The sequence below is a fragment of the Pieris napi genome, chromosome 22 (assembly GCF_905475465.1).
Source record: "Pieris napi chromosome 22, ilPieNapi1.2, whole genome shotgun sequence".
Taxonomy (NCBI): Eukaryota; Metazoa; Arthropoda; class Insecta; order Lepidoptera; family Pieridae; genus Pieris; species Pieris napi.
The window spans coordinates 5,785,745-5,802,275 of NC_062255.1; the positions used below are offsets into that span (position 1 = coordinate 5,785,745).

A 16,531-nucleotide genomic window follows, 5' to 3' on the forward strand; every position below is an offset into this window, starting at 1 on the left:
CTTGCGAGACTTGCGAGACTCTTGCTGCAAGATCAAGACCAAGACCAAGACTGAGAGCGCAATACCAATACCAAGACCGAGACCAGGTGTATTGACGCAAGACAATACCAAGACTGGCCTAAGTCTCGTCTTGGTCTTGCATTTGGGCAACACTAATTATAAAAATATTGTATTCCTTGGTCCATAAATTACAGCGCCTAGTTGCAAACACAGACTATGTTAATCTCATTTTACTATCAAATGTTTATGCTATCCATAAAGCAAAATGTTTTACTAAGAGTTTTATAAAAAATAGCTCAACTTTCGCCCTGCTCTAAAAAAACTTTACACTAGGTAATTGCTGTACAAAAATATGGTTCTCAAGAGATTTAACTTGGCTCTCGGATTTACACTTAAGCACTCAGTATTCTACGTGACTTCGTAACTACAGCCTAATTCAAATATGTACTAGCCATAAAGAATTCATCTTTTGTCACGTTTATTTATAAGTAATGACACAAGATTGATAAGGACAAAGCATTTTATAACTGAAGCTTATAGTTAGCTTATAAGTAAGAGTTTAATAAAAAAAATATGATTAAAAAGTCAACTCACACAATCTCAATTAGGCAACAAAAACATTTTTGCATTTTATTCTCTAGGGGTGAAGCTCTCTGAACTCTAGATTTGTCGGCGGTTTGTAAGAAAATTAAATTAGTTTTTTACTATTATTATTATTATTATTTACTTAACACACTGGCAGCTTTTAATAAGCTGATGCGCGTGTATTATGGAATTTGGAGAAACTTATCCAGTAAAAACTTAACTAAACTTATCTTATTATATAGTTCTATTTTAAGGTTTACACTAGTATTCAGGTAGGTATACTCTAGAGTCTAGACATATCCTACCAATTTGACGTGAGGTCTAGTGACTAGTACCCCTGGCGAATGCATGTGTTCCGGGTTCGATCCCCGGCTGAGACAAACATCGATGTGATGAGTGTTGGTGTTGTGCTTAGGTCTTGGGTGGTTAAATATGTATTTATAAGTCTATCTATCTATAATATGTATGTATATCCGTTGCCTAGTACCCATAACACAAGCTTCACCAACATGGGACTAGGGCAATTGGTGTGAACTGTCCAATAAAAAAAAAAAATTTGAAACAAATAACAAAAACAAAAACGAAAACATAAAATAGGAAATAAAATTCATAGATTGTAAATGGCACCACATCAATCATAGTCTCCACTTTCAAAGCGCTCTTCATACAACTCACGTATCGCATAACCCGCGCAACAGATGAGATACATACACACAGTGCTACCTCCCAATCGCAGGCTTTAAAGCGCGGACCAACCGTACTAACAAGATTAAAGTTGGTATAGTCCGACCGTACACCAACTTTGTTCTATAGCACATGCGCAAACGAAAAGCAACTTTGGTCCTATAACAGTACCTTGTCAGAGTCCTTCGGATTCGCGCGTCGGCCGAGGTGATCCCTCACTCTACCATTTAAACCACGGATTGTTTTATGTAAGCATATGTAGATAGCATGTCGATGTGCCCCTAGAGATTTCCCTCGAAATAAGTGTGCAAGATTTTTATTCTTCGAAGGTAAGCAAAGCTACATTAAAGTTACCTGTGCATGACGGAAATCGTATAGGTGTGTAGAAGTTTGACAATTGTAATATTGTGTAAAACCTTGGATAAAGAATAACAATAGCAAATTAATCTTCAAATCTGTTTGTGAACCCAAATGATTAAAGCTAATTAGTACTAGACAAAGTTCGTGCCTAAAGTAATAAAATCAGTTCTACAAACAATTCGCAACAGGTGACAAGAGCTTATTACACGCTATTTCAATTTATAACAGGCAATAGAATGTGTGGTAATAAATATTATATAATTACTAGCTGTCCCCGCGAACTTCGTTTCTCCTTAATGTGATTTTACTTAGCCTACCTTTTTCTCTATATAAACCTCAGAGTTTTAAGTCATAAGATTTTAATTAACAAATAAAAAATAAGGGTTGGTGATAGAGGGTTGAAAATTTAGCGTTGTATGTATTTTTTATTGCTGTATCATAAAAGATTTTTTTTATCTATAAATGAAAAATAATAATAATTTAGGGGTTACTCTTAACATTTAGGGGGATGAAAATTAGATATTGTCCGATTCTGAGACATACGGAATATGCACACAAAATTTCATGAGAATCGGTCAAGCCGTTTCGGAGGAGTTTAACTACTAACACCTCCACACGAGAATTTTATATATTAGATATTTATGACTACGCATTATTAGATAAAGAATAAAGGCTGTATTAAAGCGTTACAACCTACTGTAGGAATTTATATGCTCGTTCGGTTAAAAATATATCGCGATGCGGCAAGTTTCAGGCCGTAAGTCGAAAGTAAAGGCCGTAAGTACAAAATTACAAGAGTCTAACCACCTACAGTAAAGAAAATGCGATTTCTATTTTCTACGCAACATATACCTTTTTCCTTGATCGCACGTAAATGTATTCGCAAAAAGCATAACTGTGTTTCAAATGTTTTAAAATAACAAACATGAAACATACAAGGCCATTCCCGAGAGCTTTACGGGGTATGCAAACATGCAATATTGTTTCTACATTAAATATAAGCATTGAATTAAACCTTTTTATATCAAAGAGAAAAGTTTTTTATCCGCGTGTGATTGATATTACCTGTGGTAGTTACATAAGTAATCATATGGTTCGCTGGTTTTAATAAGCTCGCGGTTGCTTCATAAACAGTTTTTGTAATGAATACCGCTAATTTGTTTGAGTGAACCTAATAGTGGCTGAACAATAATGAATTATTCTTTTTTGTAAATTTGTACGTATTACCTTCTCACAATATAGCGAAAAATATGCTAAGGAAACCAGCGTTGGTAACTTACATCATCAATTTTGTATGCAATTCCGGTATCGTAATTTTAATTTTCATAGCGATGATGTTGCAACTTTCAGATCACAAAAACTTACAAGTTACAGAGTGCGGTACGTATAAATTCCAAGAAGCGATAGTGTATGTTAAACTGTCACTTACTTATCTATAAAATAAAATAAAAAAAATACACAAATCTGCGAGCAGTTTGATGACGTACAAAGAACTATAAACTATACCCACGCAAAAGAATTAAATTGAGGTCTTAATTCAAAGGTTAACATAGTATTGATACAAAACTTGAAAAAAAAAGATGATATTATAACGACGTATTACGTTAGATTGTTTCATTAAATTATTTAAATGTTATGTTAATCTAGAGTATTATTCTCATGAAGTGACATTTTTTGTCTTTTTGAGAAATAAAGTCTTTAAACCTAAATTATTTAAATAAAATTATATAAATAATTTACACATCTCGACGCTTCGAGCGGTTACAGCAGACGTGGTCAGAAACTATGACTAGTCTAATTGAAATGTTCATACCATTTCCATATTAAAACTTGCCTTCTTTTGAGTTTCAATAACCTCGCTATGGTTTTTCAAAGTATGAGTATTACACTATCTATCTACACTCATGCCTTTTTCCCGAAGGGAGAAGCACATATTTCCATTTGCTACGTCCCTGACATACCTCTCTCGCTTCATCCACTTTTATCACATTCACTATGCTCAACGGTTATGGGCACTGTCCCTTCTAGTAATATTTAAAATTTGTTTTGGGTTTGATGAAAGTTTAAATAAAGTCAAACGTTTTAACACATTTTTATAAAGTAGACCTGCCTTTTAGTAGGAATAAATAATAACAAAAGAACATTAAAGTTAAGGCCATTAAAAAGAATATAGGACGATACCTTTGAGTTAATAACGCACGTTATACAACGGCGGTATCCTTATTGAGATTAATAGATTTATAAGACGCACGAAAAGGGTAATTTCGACGTAAATAATGACGTAGGTCGGGATGGATCGAGTTGCTTTCGTTAATCGACTTCAAAGTAGGAAGAAGTCTTACACAATCGGAACTTGAAAGTTTATTTCGGATCGCAAGACGTGGGTTTGATTTATTTATGAAAATGCAAGTGGTTCCATTTTTACACGCTTTATATTAGCTTCACCTGTATGTATGTATGTAACCGACTCCTTCGGACTCGATTTTGACCCACTTTAAACGGACAGATTTAATTCAAACTTTGTACACTTATAAAGAATCAGCGACAATATAATAATTTCATAGGTTTATCTCGAAAAAACAATGAATTTTTTTTTAAGTCCTCAAAGCAATACGATTAAATTGAGACAACACGTATTGCTGGTAGGACTAAAAAGTCGAAAATAATTCCTAATTTAGGCTAAAAATGGTAATGAACAAAAAATACTGGTTTTATTGTGAAAAAGCGTGGGTTGCTCGATAGACGAAAAATATGGCACAGAGCTTAGAGTTAGTTTGATGTGCTTTAAAAGCGTGTTTTATAGTTTTTTTAAACTTTACTTGATAAACACTATTTGTTATGATTAAGAGCAGTGTTGGCCTAGCGGCTTCATCTCTCTCATCCCTGAGGTCGTAGGTTCGAGCCCCGGCTGTGCACCAATGGACATTCTTTAAATGTGCGCATTTAACATTCGCTCGAACTGTGAATGAAAACATCGTAAGGAAACCGGCTTGCCTTAGGCCCAAAATGTCGACGGCGTGTGTCAGGCACAGGAGGCAGATCATCTACTTAGACAAATAAATAATGAAACAGATTTAGAAATCTGAGGCCTAGACCTAAAAAGGTTGTTGCGCCACTGATTATTATTATTTGTTATGTTTGATTTAATGAAAGCTGTGTGTTTGAACTCTCGTTATTCGTTATTTTCAAATGAATGGACTCTTGCGTTTTATTCGAAAACTGGGTTTAACTGTGTGACGTGGTCCTAAAGTAATGTGTTCAAATCACGTGGATTTATTTCTTTATATGCGGTTTATTCAAGGTATAAATCTTTTTTTTTTTAAGACAATTCACACCAATTGACCTAGTCCCATGCTAAGCTGGTGAAGCTTGTGTTATGGGTACTAGGCAACGGATATCAGAGATATTACAGATAGATAGACATATAAATACATATTTAAACTCCCAAGACCTACGCACAACACCAAATGTTCATCACATCGATGTTCGTCTCAGCCGGGGATCGAACCCGGGACCCATGGATTCGCAGTCAGGGGTACTAACCACTAGACCAATGAGTCGTCAAATCGTGAGGAAACTGTCGTATGACCCAAAAATCAAAGACATGTCATGGCAATGGCTGATATATGAAATAATGCCTAGAAACATGCAATATGGAGCGGTTTAACTTTATAGGGTTATAGCGCAATTATTATTACTATACCCCACAAAACAGATTTTCAATAATTTACGCGAATTTTCATAGAAAAGCTAGTCGCCACCACTTACAGGCCACCACACTGCAATCATGTATTGAAGTTACCTAGTGTAGACTATGTAATGTTGGCTAAATTTTCACGACACATTTAATTAATTAACCTTACACATATAAATGGGAAAGTTCACGATAATTTCATATTTTTCTTCTCGTTGCAATGGTTATAATTTTTATACAAAATTTCTTTGTATTTTTTTATCATTTAGGTTTTTTTTTTATAAAACTGGGGGCAAACGGGCAGGAGGCTCACCTGATGTTAAGTTATACCGCCGCCCATGGACACTCTCAATACCAGAGGGCTCGCGAGTGCGTTGCCGGCCTTTCAAGAATTGGTACGCTCTTTTCTTGTGTGGGCAGTGGGCAGTTGGTTCCACAAAGTGGTGGTGCGCGGCGGTATATGAATTTTGATTTTCGCAACAAAGTTTTAATATTTCTGTATCGCCTTGTCATAATTAAAAATTCATTCTTTTGAGATAATTATTATATTATACATATTATCTAAAAAAACACAGAAACTTAAGAGTTAATTAGCTGATAATTTAACAATCATTTTAGATAAGTGGACGGCTTAAGTAAATATTATCTCTTCGGTGCGACCCTGAGTGGAACTGTACTTGAAATTTTTAGTTATTTTTAAAATATCTTTATACTCTATGAAGTTTCTAGACTTTACTAATTCACTTAAAACGTCAATATGTGGGTAACTTTGTGAAAAGTTTGAGTTTTCACTTAGATATATGAAACTTGGCTTACATTGTCGAAAGTTTAGATTAGATGAGATTGTTAGATTTTAAATCGCATTTAACTTGAAATTGTAACTGATTTTATTAAAACCTTTAAAACTTAAAAGAGATATTTGAGAAATTAAAAAAACCAGTGGCGCTACAGCTTTTAGGTCTGGGCCTCAGATTATTTATCTGTTTCGTGGTCTAATGTTTCTAATAAGCAAGTAGGTGATTAGCGTTTTGTGCTTGACACATGGGATTTTTTGTGTCTAAGGCCGGTTTCTTTAAGATATTTTTCTTCACCGTACGAGCGAGTGCTGAATGAGCGAAGAAAGACCAAGAAAGACCAGTCAGACCATTGGTGCACAACCTTCGAAAGTGCAGTGTTAGTGAAGTTAAACGAACTTTAAATACCTTTCTAACCAACAATTAAACGAATTATAATATGTAATTAATATTTCTCATTAATATGTATTTTTTTTTTATTTGCAACATATAGTTTATTTATTATTATATAGAATTCTATTTATTAGATTAATTTTGTTGTACCAAATATATACACAAATACAGTATTTACAATTTTCTTAACCTATAAAGTAATAATTAAAATAAATAAAATGAAAATCAAAACAAATTTAAAAAGTTTGGTCCCTGTGGCAGAGTACCTTTAACGCTGGCAGCATTTCCTTAGACTTATTCGTTGAGCCAGGAAAGTGCCAGCTATGCGGTCACCGGTACTATCTACCAGGCGCCAACTTAAATCTTTTATAAGCGCCTATGCACTTGAACCCCACGGCCCAAGAGTCTCTACCATATTTTTAATATGTATATCATAAATATGATATCTATTCTGACTGACTTCAAACTTCCAAATACATAACTTAAGTTATGTATACAACGTGTATTTTTTGTTCTTTTTTTTGTGTAAGATCAAGAATAGCCCGTCCGTTCGTCAGACCTATCTGGATGAACAATGATAGAAAGGGTTTTGTTATCAGATTGGAAGCTTTCTGATGAAAAATTTAATGACACCGCACGGTCCTGATTATAAGTCTATAATAATAATAATAACTTTTTATTTCAGATTATATCCATATGTAGTTTTAGTTAGAGTTAGTAACAATTCGATCTTAGTTGGACCATGGACAGTATACCAACGTTTTAAGATATGCGTTCTTTGTGATCAACACATTTACCATTATAGGACCATTGGTGTTATGCCTAACATAACATGATGCATCAAGACATCTATTTATTTATTTTAAACCTTTGAATACTTTATAGTGAGCTTCGGAGTCAGTTATATATTTTTTAATGAATTAGTAATTGATCATTAGAGTCAAAAGCTCAAGTTTATACAATAAGCTTAAGAATAATCTTAAAAGAAAATTCTCGTAGGTTATATTATATTTATAAGTCTAATAGCATATTTAATTCGTGTATGCGGTGATGTTGCTTATTTCGACTATGTGTTTGCGTGTTGTTTTCACGAGAATGTAAGTGCGTGCTCCTATTTCACCATGCCTCCTGCTGATAGAGGACAAGTCTTTGTTATTTTTTTAATTCATGTTATTATTATTAATTACTTGATATGTAATGTAGAACATGGTGAAAAAAATGAGCTTTGGAGCTCCTTACAAACGTTGTGTAAAAAAATGGCGATTAAAAAGAGTGGCGGAGAGTTTATTGCCAGCGCTTCTCTTCCGTCCGCCCTTGATTTGAGAATTGGCAGTAAATGTAAAATTAGAAGCATTAATATGTATTTCTTTACTGACAAGTCATAAGTGTACATTATGTTAGCTACATGATTTTTTTTTTATGACTCTAGCGACTGGTGGGCGTTTTTGGAATTAAACAGAAGCGTTTTCATATGCGACCTTTGTCTTTCCACTAGAATTTATGTAGTTAGCGACACCATTTGTATAGAACATTGATGCGTTGGAGTAAGAACTGCTTATCGTATTGATTGATATACTTATTTAGGTCATTGGTTTTACAAATAGACCTCGATTAGTAAAACAAATGGCTATTCAAACACAAACACTGTTCGAATTCGTGAATACCAATGACATAGCAATATTTATTTATCCATTGGGACGTGACGATTGTACATCTACTACAAATAAGGTTCCGATTCCAGGTAAAAATTATCGTCTTATGTCCGTTTAGAGGCTTCCGAAGTTAATTTAAATATTTCCGTTTTAAGTGTTAATACTAATAAATAATTAACTTATTAATTATTATAATGAACAACCCCGGATTTAGGGGATGGCAACTGGGGCTACAGCCCGTCGACAAAATAAACTTTAATAATAAAATAATCTACACTTGGTTTTAATAAATTATTTATTGGAAGAATCGACTGAAAAAAAAACATTTATTTGGAAAATAATTTGAGGCCACTCCTTTGTTGTCAAGGCCTCTAAACTGAACTGACTATTGAAAATGAACATAATTATGTCATATACAAATAATTTCATTATAATTAGTGCAAACACATTTATTTGATCATAGGGTATGTGTTTGATTCCGTAAGTAAGGAACTCTTACTCTTAATTTTTAAGATTACCTACTTTACCATCTGACCGTCCTAATCGAGTGAACTTGAAGCCAATTTTAAAAGTTTAAGATAATCGCATCTTGTGCTTATCTTTACACATCGCTACAACAAAGTTGCTATTCCGTATTCAATCGCTCCACAGAATTTGGTTTGGGGTGGAGCGGCATTGTCTTCAATGCTGAAAATTGAGCGCACCCAACGTGCCATTCTTAAGATATAAGAAACCTTTCCGCTACTCAACTTTAAAATTGTACAATGAAACAAAACTTTAACTGTGAGACAATTATACTTAATAGCAATATGCAGACTTTTTTGGAAACAAACACCCACCGCACCGCATCAAACAAAACGCAAACCCATATATAAGCAACCCAAAACTCGCACTTTCTTCATCCAACGCTTTTTCTCCTTCCGAGGCACTTTCATCTTTAACCACTTCATTAAAAACAAAATTATCACTAACATTTCAAAAATCACATAACATACATTTACTAAACATCTCAAACAATATCTTGTTAACTTGTCCTGATACTGAAAATATTCTTATTGTGCAAAAATAGTTTAATTATAAATGTGTAGAAATCATTAATATAATTTTTAAAATACTGTTTACTTGTCAAAAGGAACAGACTGGCTGCCCACAGCACAGGGAATCCTAGTGTGGGAGCTATTGCACTTTACTTTATCTAAATATCTTGTATATTGTGTATAATTAAGTTATTGAAGTTAACCTTCTTTAGGCGCGTTATGAAAAATTGATGAGAGTGAAATTTTACGATGCGCGCGCACCGTGATACAAAACTAACAGAATGAAGTTGCCCACGGAAGATGCTACGGCATTGGACATAATTTAAAAACAACATTCGAATAATAATAGAATTTATTACACTTAATGTATGAGAAAGTAATATATATTTATTTATTTAATTTTTCAAATGTAAACTGAACTTTATTGACTATAATGACTCCTTTTCCAGTCTTTGATTATTTAATTATTTGCATGCAATCAAAAACTATTTTTAATAATGCCAAAGAAGAATAAATTCTTACGCGCGTACATAAGTACTTAGTACACGCACCCTGTTTTTTTTTCTTTCAATTAATTCAATTAATAAGATAAAAGCAACAATGAAGACGGTTGTAGGTTAAAACATTGTTATTAAATCATTTATGTATAAAGTTATAAATATATATGGCAATATAATAAATCTAGTCGAGACTATTTCGTTGTATTATTACGGTTTCTATAACGGTGAGGGTACAGGAATAAATTGTGCTCCATTTGCTATGAGGTCTTTTATACCTCTTAATAGGGTTGTCTGTAAATAGAGCTAGACGATGTCTACACACATATATTTTATAAGTATAATGTATGTCTTTGTATGTTTTTAATTTTAAAAGAATAACACCAAAGAAATACAAAATATAAGAACAGATCATAGTAATATTTTGCTGCTAACTATGGTTATGACGAAAGCTTTTTTATAAAAAAAAATTTAAATTAATCCGTATAAAAAAGTTGAATTGTTATTTGACTTTTAAAAGAGTAGTTTCTTGCTGGTTCATTTTCCGACAAACCGTTTTACGCTAGTGTAGTTAAAAATTGTCGATTTTGAAACGATTTTTTTTTGTTTGATTTAACCGCCTCTGTTGCCTAAACGTTACGTATAACATTCTTACTTCTACCGTCCCTATCCCTTCGCTTTCTACAACAGAGTGCTTTTTAAGGCTCTTTCTGCACCACCAATACGACTTAGGGGCCTTCAAAAAAATTGCGCACCATTCCCTTAAAGAAGGGCTACACAGTCGGAAGACCCTGGGGTCTGCAACATATGGATGTTGCAGGTGTCCATGTATTAGTATTTTGACACGCTTTATATTAGCTTCACCTGTATGTATGTATGTATGTATGTAACCAACTCCTTCGGACTCGATTTTGACCCACTTTAAACGGACAGATTTAATTCAAATTTTGCGCACCTGTCAAAGATCGATGACAATGCAACAATCCGAAAAAAATAAATTAAAAAAAATTTAACTAAAAAATAAATAATAGTTAAAAAAAATATCAGTATTTTTTGTTCATTACCATTTTCAGCCTAAATTAGGAATTATTTTTCACTTTTTATTTTGATGTGCTTTAAAAGCGTGTTTTTTAGTTTTTTTTAACTATTATTTATTTTTGTAGTATTGCGGTTAGTGTTTTTCTGTGTGACCCCCTCCTGTTCGTTTGCCTCCTATCCAATAAAAAAACCACAAACCAACAGTACTAAGCATTTCATTGATAACATCAAAAATCGTAAATCAAAGGAGTTTATTGGTTTTGTAACAATTAAAACGCCTTGTTTTTAGTTGTAATCCAAATTTACATAATTTTGCAATAAAATTTTCCATCGCAAACAATAATTAATATTGGTGACCCAAATTTGAGGCTTCCAAATCCCTTGGGATTATGCGCCCTTACAAAGTAATGAAAGAACTCTGGAATAGAACAAATTATGCGGAATTTTTATTAAATAATATACAAAATGAATTTAATCAACAACTTATATGACCTTTTATAATCTACTACTAGAACAATATTACTATTACGAGACTATCTAGAATAATATTACTATTTTATACTTTACTAGTTCCTGCCCGCGACTTCGTCTGCGTAGGATTAAAATAATATTTGTCGAAATGATGTATGTAGCGTGAAGGACAAATTTTATCTACTTTAAATTCCAGAAGCGATAAAAGTGTCTATTTTCATTTAGGAATCAATTTAAAATAAATTATCAATTTTTATTGTAGTTATGGTTCACTGTTTTGGCTATAATGGGTTACACATAAGACATAAGAATATATCTACAATACATATGTGTAGTGTAACTCTAGCGGTTTTGGCAGCGCACGCCAGAATTTATATTATATTTTTAAAATTTTGGACTATTCACACAATTTCTTTATAAATTGTAGCCTACGTCTTATTCTAATGTATAAGCTATATTATTGTAAAATTTTAATAATGATACAGTAGTTTTTACGTGAAAGAGTAACAAACATCCATCCACTTACAAACATTCACGTTTATAATATTAGTAGGATAATGCAATCTAAAGTTGGTTAACACCTACAGCGTGTATATAAACGCATATGTGTATCTATTACATAGAACAACTAAAACATACCGTGTCGTGTTCATCAATACCAATCACATTTCATTTCCGGACGTCACTAAATGTTTCAGTTCTGATATTTAGGAGTTCGACATGACACATTTGACAACCTGAAATGTATAGGTATTTTGTTAATTTAATCGACAGATTCATGGGGTTAATAGAAATAGCATTGTCTTCACCGCTGGAAATTTCCGTTAAATATCAGCAATTGAAATTGAAAAAATATTTTTAGATTTTGTGTTTCAAGTTATTATGTATGCGATTTGTAAATATTACTTCTTTTCATCGTACACAATTGCTCGTACGGTGAAGAATCTGATGGTTCGGGTATGTATTACCCTAAGATGCTGTGTCGAAACTTAGCGTGAACGTTAGCTCTTAAATTAAAATCTTATACGCACTGGGTATGCATTCTTAGCGCTCTCGTCTACCCTACCCTAAGTCTCGATTCTACCCTTAAGGTAACATTATAATTTGTTACATTATTTCAAAATCCTATGTTTCTAACTTCGGAATTTAGCCCTAAAATCTTATGATTAAAGTTGTATCAATCAGAGAAATTAAGCGAAGACTCGTAACGTTATTATTAATTTATTAGTAATTAATAAGAAAAGCGGTTTCCTGGAAAACATGAAATGAAAGCGATTAATTGTACTATATTTCTATAAACCTTACAACAAAGTTTTAATAATTAAATATAAGCGAATAAGTATTATGCATATTAATTCAGAAAGCGTAGCTTAGTAGCACAAAGGTATTACGAGATACTGTACGTTCATATCTTGTTAAATTAGCAATATTATTCGTATATTACGATTAGTACGAAACATTATTATTGTCAGGGGACGTAGTGAGTGAACGTTGGACGATTAGAGTTTATAGTTTGTCTAACGCGATAGAGACCGGACGAGATAACGTCTATTCCACTGAGACTTGTACGGAAACCCCAAATAGCAACATAGATTTAATAAATTTTTTTGTATAATATGTGTCCGTATACAGGGTGGTACAACTAGTGACGTCAATATTTTTTTTTAGATTCCTCACACCTGGGGTTATACGAAAATAACCCGTGTTCCGCGATTTTTTGTAGGTTTCGAGTTATACATTTTTTGTGTTTTTTGAATCAAAATCATAGAAAAAAAATGGTACTTAATTGGTATTTTTTTTTGTAATCGGCCTTTTAAGGTGGATAGGCTAAAAATCATTAAAGCATTAAAAATGTTTTTTTTTTTCGACTTTTATTATTCTTATGGTATATTAAACTTAATAATGTGATTTTTAATAAATTGTAATACCTAATAAATTTAGGTGCGTACTATTATTAGAAGTATTATGAATGTAGTTATTTTAATACCATATTATGTTGAAACATTGAGATCGCGGTACAAATACTGAACAATTATTATACAAGGTATATGCGCTGGTCCTTAAAAGATCAGATCAGAAGAAATCTATAAATACATGTGATCATCATCATCATCAAGGGCTATACAGCCACTAGTGGGCCTTAGCCTTCTCAAGTACACTTCCCCATCGCAATCTATCCAGTGCTTCCCGCGTCCAATTGCGAATCCCTTTTATTTAGAGGTCCTTGACAACTCCATCCCATCAATGCAGCCTCGGTCTACCTGGTTTATAAATTACTTAAATTAAATAAATAGTATTTTTACTGTACAGATATTAAAGTGCTATACACGATTTATTTAAAATTCCTAATTACACTTATACAACTAGATAAAGTATACCAATTAGGGGCTTGCTGTTGATCAAAATTAACAGGGCATAGTGTGTAATGTTTGTTATGGTTTTTACACGCTTTAAATTAGCTTCACCTGTATGTATGTATGTATGTCTGTATGTATATATGTATGTATGTAACCGACTCCTTCGGACTCGATTTTGACCCACTTTAAACGGACAGATTTAATTCAAATTTTGCGCACCTGTCAAAGATCGATGACAATGCAATAATCCGAAAAAAAATTTTTAACTAAAAAATAAAAAATAAATAATAGTTTAAAAGCGTGGGGCGCTCTGTGCCATATTTTTCGTCTATAGAGCAACCCACGCTTTTTCACAATAACACCAGTATTTTTTGTTCATTACCATTTTCAGCCTAAATTAGGAATTATTTTTTTACTTTTTAGTTTGATGTGCTTTAAAAGCGTGTTTTTTAGTTTTTTTTAACTATTATTTATTATTTATAATGATGACGTGTCGAATAAGATTTTTGTTTAATATTTATACCTTTTATGAATTTGTTGTGTGCTATGGAAATTGATAAAATTTTCCCAGACGGCGAGTTAAATTGTCTGTCACATTCAAATTGACACTCAGAATTCATTTTTTGAAATTGGAATGGTTCGTTGGAAGTATATTGAATGTTTGAAAAAGGAATTCATTCCCTTTAAATGCGGAATCAACAAGAATAATCAGTAACGGTACCCCTGATCACAAGCTATTTATTATATTCGACTAATGAAATAAATGCTTTTATTAAAGATTCTCGCAAAATCGATGAGTTAGCAACAAAGAGGATAAAACAAATAGATGGGACGGACATAAATTTTGTAGAAGGGCGAGCTTTGTGATCCACTTAAGTGTTTTAAGCAATATGACTGAAAGGTTTACCATTTTGACTAGTTCACTTATTATGTTTCATAATTTTAAAATAGAGTAATTACTTACTCTAATTTAAAACTATGAATATGAAAAAATTGAATAAATAATAAATATTAAAAAAATGATAAATATTATTGATTTCCTCCAAAATGACTTGAATCTAGCCATGATTAATAATCCTCTGATTTCGACAACACGACACAGCACTACCATAGATTTTGTTTTTTACGATATCTGCCGTTAATACAAACATTTTCATATCGTACTTTAGTTATCATAGGCCACTGATAACTAAAGTTCTAATTCAGACATTACCGGAAGATGCTACGGCATTGGACATAATTTAAAAACAACATTCGAATAATAATAGAATTTATGTTACACTTAATGTAAGAGAATAATAATAATTTAATAAATATTTATTTATTTAATTTTTAAAAAGTAAACTGAAATTTATTGACTATAATGACTTCTTTTCCAGTCTTTGATTATTTAATTGTAATTAATTATTTGCATGCAATCAAAAACTATTTTTAATAATGCCAAAGAAGTATAACTTCTTACGCGCGTACATAAGTACACGCACCCTTTTTTGTTTTTTATTAAAATTCTACAAGAAATAAAGGTTTTACTCGTAGGTAAGTATATAATAATGCATATTTTTTTCCTAATGCAGTTTTATTATAGAATTTTTGAAATCGCCCCAGTTCCAATTATAAGTAACAAAAATACATATCTTTCCTCCTTACAATGCAACAACTTTATTATCGCAATCCTCTAAAATGTTTTAATATAACAAATGTTACGATCGGCATCGATCAAATCGACAGATATATGTCAGGTGATTCCGATTCTGCTAGCTATCATTATTTCCACCCATTTTAGTTTTGATTGCGATTTTGATACAGAACTTGAGCGCTTTGAATCACTGTAACTGCGTTGACATTTGAACTTTGGAGGATTTCTACATACATTTTAAAACAAAGATCCATACATTTGTTTGGCTATTAACACTTTTATGTACTATAAGGAAAACATTGTAAGGAATGGATTATCATAGACCCAACATTTTACTACTTAGGCCAGGCTACCTGGAAAAGTTCACTATAAGGTGTAGGTATGTTCCTATTTCGCCTGGTGATAGAGGCTAAACAATCGTATTTATTTTTATAATTATGATTTACTTTATTATGAGAAACAAAGTGTAATGGTTGCTGCTTCTTACAATTAACTTGAAAACCTATTAAAACACTTGTGCGATTTCAATGACAATTCATCTTGACCGTTCTATGCGCCTGATTGTATTACTAGTGCAAACATGAATTTAGTATTATAGTTTTTTTTTAAATTAATAAGTTGATTTCTGGATCTACTTCCTGATAATTTGTTTCCCAAATAGGAAAGTATGTGTTTAGCCTTTCGTGCCTGACACACACCGTTTTTTTTGAAGTCTGAGATATTCCGCTTTGCTTTCGATGTTTTCTGTTGCATCGTTAGAGTCTTCAGTGCGCACATAGACATAAATGTCTATTAATGCATAGCAGAGTCGGTCGGTCAAGCCACTAGGCCAACATTGGTATTATAACTATAATTTGACACTTTTTAAATTATAAATTGTGCCGTGGAGTCATTGATATACAAAAAACCCAAGATGCACACTCAACGTCTAAAAAACGTCCTCAAAAAATGAGTGCAACATCCTAAATTGTGCGCTCATTTCAAATAGTCTCGCGTCTAATAAGTGGAGTCGATGTTATTTATTTGTGTTTTTTTTTTATAACTAAATTTATGTACTTTTGAACTTTTTTGTGTGTAGTTTTTGACAAATATATTTACTAACAAATTATTTTTTAATTTAAAGAAAAAACTTTTTAACTGGATTAAAGTTAGGTATTATTATAAATTTACAACTATTTAACATCCAACACCTTTTGTCTTCAGTCACCGTGACCACGCACGCTGTAAAGCACCCGAAAAGTGGGATAAATTTAAAATTATGTTAAATAGTTGACATTAAATTAAATAGGGACAGAAATAGTGTTTCGGGACACTTTCGAGCGTTACTTTTATT

At 32.3% G+C, this 16,531-nt stretch overlaps 1 protein-coding gene across 4 annotated transcripts in view; it reads left to right on the forward strand.

Moving 5' to 3' along the window:
- The first annotated feature begins 1,447 nt into the window (after nt 1–1,447).
- The window catches only part of LOC125060937 (synaptotagmin-15-like), a 97,160-nt gene continuing 82,076 nt past the window's right edge, over nt 1,448–16,531 (forward strand). For 3 of the 4 annotated variants that reach the window (XM_047666056.1, XM_047666059.1, XM_047666060.1), the window contains exon 1: nt 1,449–1,598. The gene's annotated coding sequence lies outside the window, so the exon portion shown is untranslated. Of the gene's footprint in view, nt 1,599–16,531 lie in introns of all 4 variants that reach the window. The other variant, XM_047666057.1, reaches the window with a different exon arrangement.